Raw genomic sequence first — 6,824 nt, 5'->3', positions numbered from 1 at the left:
CCCCTGCTTCTATGAGGCTGTTCTCCTACCCACCACCCACCCACCCACTCCTGCCTCCTCTCCCTTGCATTCCCCTACACTGGGGCATTGAGCCTTCACACGACAAAAGGGCCTCTTCTCCTGTTGATGCTCGACAAAGCCATCCTCTACTACATACGTGGCTGGAGCCATGGGTTCCTCCATGTGTACTCTTTGGTTGGTGATTTAATCCCTGAGAACTCAGGGATTGCGGGGGGGGGGGTCTTGGTTGGTTGATATTGTTGTTCATCCTATGGGGTTGCAAACACCTTCAGCTCCTTCAGTCCTTGCTCTAACATATTCCTTGGGGTCCCACACTTGGTTGGCTGCAAGCATCTGCATCCCTATTGGGCAGGCTCTGGCAGAGCCTCTCAGGGTCAGCTATACCAGGCTCCTGTCAACAAGTGCTTCTTGGCATCAGCAATAGTGTTTGGGTTTGGTGTCTGAAGATGGGATGGATCCCCAGGTTGGGCAGTCTATGGATGGCCTTTCCTTAAGTCTCTGCTCCACTCTTTGTCCCTGTAGTTCCTTTTGACAGAAGGAATTCCGGATTAATATTTTTGAGGTGGGTGAATGGTCCCATCTTCTAATCCTTTCTATTTGTGGATTGGGACAATAATACAACCTAAGAGGAACACATCTATTTACACCACAACAGTCAAATTTTTCATCTTATTTATCAGTGGGTTCAAAGCCTAAAAGTTTCATGTAAATGTATGAGCCTGCTACCCCCTCCCTCCTTGCTGATCAAATCTTTCTGATCTTTGGCATACTTAACACAGGTCAACGGCTTGTTACTCTGACTAGAGGGTGAGAGAGGTAGAAACTCCTGCTCTCTGAACAAAGGAATGTCACAGATTGGGATACACACTTTAATAAAACACAGTAGCTACCAAAGATAGGGACCCTGACAGAGAGAACCTTCCATGAAGAAGTAGAACTTGATTTAAATCTTAAAACTTAGCAGGAGAATTGTTAGAACTCTCCTATGTGCGTAGCTTCATGCTCTGAGAAATCCTGCTTTCAAGAATTCGATTTCTGTCCTCCACCTACTGTCTCATATTTTAAATACATTCCAATGCTGCTGCTTCTACTCAGCAGATCTTCAGTAACTGTTGAGTAAATTGCCTAAGAGCTATCCATGCAAGAGGGGAGGAAGGGCAAGGGGGAAGAAGGAGTAGGGGGGAGGGAGAGAGAGAGAGCAATAGACAGAGAGAGTGAAATCATCTCTCTATACATGATAATCTGGAATTACAGGTGTGTTTTGATTGCTCTCTGAAATCTCAACACTTAGCTTTATTATTTTTGTAATTTGTCTCACTGGGTCCTGGTACAAATACATCACTTCATTAGTTACCTGATTTCATTCATTCTCTCCTTCTAGAGTAAATTCTACACAAGCCTGAATGCAGTAGCAGCCTCCAGTGAGCTCCATACTTCTCTTTCTCTTTTTCTTCCATTCACATAAGAAAATTGAGTTTGAGGCATCTAAGGACCAAGAGTGATGATGAAGGAAACAGAGAGATGGACAGAGGAAGAATTTATCTGGTATTAGTGGAAGGAGAAAGTGATGACTTGATGTTATCCTTACAAATCTCACATTGGCAGTAGACAAGGCAGGCATGCTCACACCATTGAACGGCTCAGGGAAGTGAGCATCAACAGGACCGTGAAGGGTGAATTCAGGCAATGAATCTGTGAACCAGGCAGGGAGCAGACCATGTGAGGCTGTGTATAACACCTTGGCATACCAGGCTTCCACCTCAGCAACAGAAAAACCCTAATATCAGCCAGAGACATGATAAGACAAGAAAAACACCATAGTTTTTATTCCCTTACAGTCTGATGGGAGTGATTGAAGAAGCTACAAAAGACCAGCCACAGCTTTGCAAGGTGTTGAAGAAGTCTGAGTGTGAAGCAGAAAATTTGGGACATCAAGAACATTATGGGAATATCAAGAACAAACAGAAGACTAAAGTTATTATAAAGTAGAGAAAATTTTGAAATATCATATAGAATTAATAAGTATTAAGTGCATTGATCACTGATTTATTTATTCATACATTTGCTACTCTTCTTTTTCCCCATTTACTGATCCTCATTACTGTGTGCGAGCTGTGTATGTGAAGCACTGTGAGCCAATGAATGTTCCTCCCCTGTTTGAAGCATAGCGCAGCAAAGGGAAGCACACTCTAGTTTCAAAGGTATTAGCATATGGCTGGGGAGCTGGCTAAGGTGGTAAAGCACTTGTACAAACATTCGTCCCAGAATCACTATATATAAAAAAAAAGTGCGTTTGTGGCTGGGTGTGGTGGCACACACCTTTAATCCCAGCACTTGGGAGGCAGAGGCAGGCGGATTTCTGAGTTCAAGGCCAGCCTGCTCTACAAAGTGAGTTCCAGGACATCCAAGGCTATACAGAGAAACCCTGTCTCAAAAAACAAAATAAAAGTGTGTGTGTGTGTGTGTGTGTGTGTGTGTGTGTGTGTGTGTGTGTGTGTGTAGAGTGGTGGAGAAAAATGAGGCCCTAGAGCTTACTGGCCCATAGCATAGCCCATAGCATAGACAAGTTTCAGGCCAATCCAAACCTAAAACTTGTAACTTGTTTTAAAATACTCATGTGAATGGGTTGGGATTTATGACAGGCCCGTTCCTCTGGGCCTCTCATAGTGTCCCATGCTAGAGCAATCCAGGGCCCCAAACCATTGCCTGGCCTGTGTCTGTAGGCTGCTGACACTGAAGTGGGCCATAAAGTTAAAAAAAAAAAAGTTAGGTATAAGGAACGTTAAGAACAATGCCCAAGGTTGTGCTATGGCCTTAACATTCACACACACACACACACACACACACACACACACACACACACATTTATATATCTACATAAATACAACCACACATATAATACATCCATATACAAAAAAAAAAGTGATAAAAGATAGGGCTTAGAAGTAGGGCCTGTTTATTATGGTCATCAGAAAGAATTTTCTGACATCGATACTCTTGAATAGACACCCAAACGAAGTGGAAGAATGGGAATTGCACTATATCCAGGGCAATAATTTCCCTGAGAGACTACTGCCATTTGTGCGTCAGCAGAGCATGCCAGGGCAGTGCTGCAGTTGCAGTTTGGAGGATATTGCAGTTTCAGAAAGTATTCTGTGCCTCCAGGGTCTGCTTCTTTTCAGGGTTCCGCCACAAAGCTGTCTTTGCTCTCTTTTCTCAGAAGCTAGGGCTTGTTCCAGCTGCTTGTTAGTCTGATGAAGCACTAAACACACAAGGTACCCTGTTGGTGCTGTATCCAGGAGTACAAATGGCATTGGAAGGGCCAGGATGCTTTGCTTTTGTTTTCAGTGCTATTTCATGTATGTTGCTTTTTTAAAAAAACATGTACTGAGGTTATTTATTATACAGCAGCCGTTGGCATGCACTGAGTAGAATTCCTATTCATAATAAGCCGATTCATCTTCTGGCACGTCAGAACTTTCTCAAATTGATACTTAGAATAAATATGATTAATACCACATTGTATTACAGTTGTTGCCATGAAATAATTGGGAACAAATCTCATATTGTGATGTTGACAGTGTTGGGTCGGTTGGTGCCAAATGGTGGAAGCAGTCAACTGTGTTTCATTAGCAACCACATTGCTACAATGCTGTTAAGGTTTTCATAATCTGTTTACCGAGGGTTGATCATTCATTCCATTAGACAGATTCATGCACCAGCTCCTATGGAAGTAAATTTGTCAGTGAAACTCTCAGCATAATGGCTCTTATAGGATCTTATGTCCCCTGCTTGTGAAACACTTAAGGCAGCCATTACAATCCCATATTTAAGGATGAAGAACTAATTAGAGACAAGAGAGAGAGCCCGGGTTACCAAGTGTAAAGGGTGATTTTGAATTTTGAATGAGGGAAGGTTCTGGAAAAGCATGCTTTGAATAGATAGCAAATGCCTTGTGCTCATTAGGGCTTCTCCAGCTATAATGGCGTTTTGCTCTCTCGTGTGTATTCCTGCTGGTGCATGGCTACCGGCCTCTCTCCAAATACTCAGAACTTTTCCCGGGTTCCTCACTTTCATCTTTGTGAAATGCATTTCTTCACTTCTGCAGATGGCCTCTCCTGAACTCTACTCAAGCTTACATACCTGTTTCCTAGAAACTAGCTCAGCTCACCTGCTCCCTACATCCAGTGACTGTGATATCTCAGGCATTTATCAAGACTCATCGTGTACATTATCACAGTTTCATGTCTATCTTCCTTTACATATAATGTTCTCCTCAGAGGCTGGCTGCAGACTTAGTCCCAAGTCTAATATGGCCAGACTCAGTAAACATGGTGGAATAAGCCAATCTGAGAGAACAGAGAAACAGAAGGAACAAGTGTTCCCTTTCTACCATCTTTCCTTTTCTTCATGCCCAAGTCCCTTCTGCCTTCTTCCTTAATGGCCATCTTGATTTTCTACCTCCCATAAATTGTTTAGCTCGAGCTCCAATCACTGTCTTCTCATTTATACTAACACACACCAGACCCCTTGGTGATCTACCATGTTCCTTTTAACATTGCTCTTTCTGCTCAGGGACAGATGGCACCGTCATATTTCACTGTGCTAATGCTCAGGTCAGATTGTTACTTAACTTGTTACCAAGATTGGTCTCTTCTATTAGCAGCTTCCTGTATCTGGAAGTGTGGGGTATGCACCCTGTTTCGTCACTTTCCGTTATATTCAGAGTGCTTGAGAGAATGGTACAAGTTCAAACAAGCAGGGAAGGGCAGACCTGGTCCTCCAACCCAGATCTTCAATTTTCCAAGTCTGGTTCACTTCTGACCACATCACAATCTCTATAACTAGTGTTTGCCCTATATAAGCAATGCTGACAAGTCTCCAAGAACATTCTTTCCACCACAAAGACCTACGCTAGAGCCTACTCATGGCATGAGGTCTTTAGACATGGCTTTAAAACCTTGAACTTTGTATCACTTTACATTCTGTTATTTTTATTTTCCAAAGTGGAAACAGCTGGCTGTACTACACCCTTGGGTCATTTCACTTTCCTGTACTGTCTTCACCAAGTATAACTGGTCTCTCTTGAATAAGTGTTGCAAGCATGTGGCTCTGGATGATGTCACCCAGGGCAGGAAATCTGCTGCTCTTATTCAGTTTGTTCTTTTACCAAGTAATTGCATGGTCAAAATGCACGCCTGTACCCACAAACACCCCATGGGTAGGGGACTTGTTGGCTGCCATTCCTCCATCTGGGTGGCTGTCCTAACCTCTGCATGGAGGGTGGGCTTTCCTCACAGCTGGATAGGATAAGGTGTAACTTCTAGTTGCAGTGCTTAGGAATTCAGGATATGCTCCATCATGCTGGTATCTCTCTGTGGATTCTTCACAGTGGCTGGGTGCACAGAAGACCTTCATTTCAAGTGTTTCTTTAGACCCCACAAAAATTGTGCCTTCAACCTGAGGCCTCTTCACTGGTGCTTTGCCTCTAGGGAAATATCAGCTGGTCCTCTAAGCCCTCATGCTGTATTCATAGTGTTTTGTCTGTTCACAGGCCTGCACAATGGTGGAAACAATGCACCATTAGGTTTTACTTGATTCTCACATGTAATCTCAAAGACCACAACAGTGAGTAGTCTGAAACAATTCTTCATCTACTGTAGTCCAGAGAAACCAAAAAGCTGGGTGACACTAGGGCAGATTTGCCATTTTGTTGTATTTTTAAATTTTTATTTACAGATGACAAATCATAATTGTATATACTTAATAGATCATGTTATTAAGATCTATGTGTATACTAAACCACAATTGTATAAAATCCAATAATCATACCCACCACTTATTGTTGCATTTGATAGTGAGAATATTTCAAATAAACTCCTTTAGTACTTTTGTAATCCGTATGATTATTGACTGTGGTTACATGCTACCAATTAAATCGTAAAAGATAATTTTTCTCGTCTAAATAGAACGCAGCTCCCTTTAATTGCCATTTATCCTTTCTCCTTGCACTTCCGACTGCCAATCCTCTGGTGACCACCACTGTAGTCTCTACTTTTCTATACTGAATTTGCTTTGATTCCACATCCAAAATTAGGTAGTATTTGGTACCTGCACAGTCTGGGTCATCCTGGTTCATCTATATTGTTATTAATTTCAAGAATTTTTACTTCAATAAAGCTAAATATTCTCTGTCTGTCTGTCTGTCTGTTTCTCTTTTTGTTGTACATTTTTTGCCTCCTCATCTCTTTTTGTAGGAGTTCAAGCAAAGGCCCTGTTGCTGGAGCAAACTTACAGTGCTGGAGGAATGGCACAGAGGTCAGAATGACTGACAAGCTGTGGTGATGTAAGGTCTAGAATTAAGCAGTAGCCCTTCTCTCTGACCCTGCCTCTGCTCTGCTTAGAGATGACATAAGAAGCAGCAGTGAGGAGATTTTCAACCTGACTTAAACACCACACAACTTACTTGGGTATCAGGGACTACACGCTAACCCACTAACATGAAGAGATTTCTCTTCTCAAATATTGGTTCAAAATGCTGAAGGGAAAACAATAACAAAAACATAACAGAGAAAAGTTTTCCTAGCATGCTTCAGAGACATGCTGTTGGTAATCTAAGATTCCAGACATACAGACCCACAACTTTTTCTGCTTTATATCTTCATTCATGGAAGGCTTGCTACCTGGCAAGAATTTTCGGGGATCCATCCCATAATCAGCTTCCAAACGCTGACACCATTGCATACACNAGCAAGATTTTGCTGAAAGGACCCAGATATAGCTGTCTCTTGTGAGACTATGCC

At 42.4% G+C, this 6,824-nt stretch overlaps 1 non-coding gene across 1 annotated transcript; it reads left to right on the top strand.

Annotated features, from left to right (window-relative positions):
• The first annotated feature begins 2,640 nt into the window (after positions 1–2,640).
• On the top strand, positions 2,641–2,774 carry LOC115029453. Its single transcript, XR_003835029.1, has one exon. It is a non-coding gene; the product is annotated as a small nucleolar RNA SNORA42/SNORA80 family (small nucleolar RNA).
• Positions 2,775–6,824: the final 4,050 nt, after the last annotated feature.

Source organism: Mus caroli, chromosome 15, assembly GCF_900094665.2.
Source record: "Mus caroli chromosome 15, CAROLI_EIJ_v1.1, whole genome shotgun sequence".
NCBI classification, from domain to species: domain Eukaryota; kingdom Metazoa; phylum Chordata; class Mammalia; order Rodentia; family Muridae; genus Mus; species Mus caroli.
Note: the sequence above shows the minus strand (reverse complement) of the source record. Positions and strands in the feature narration are given on the sequence as shown.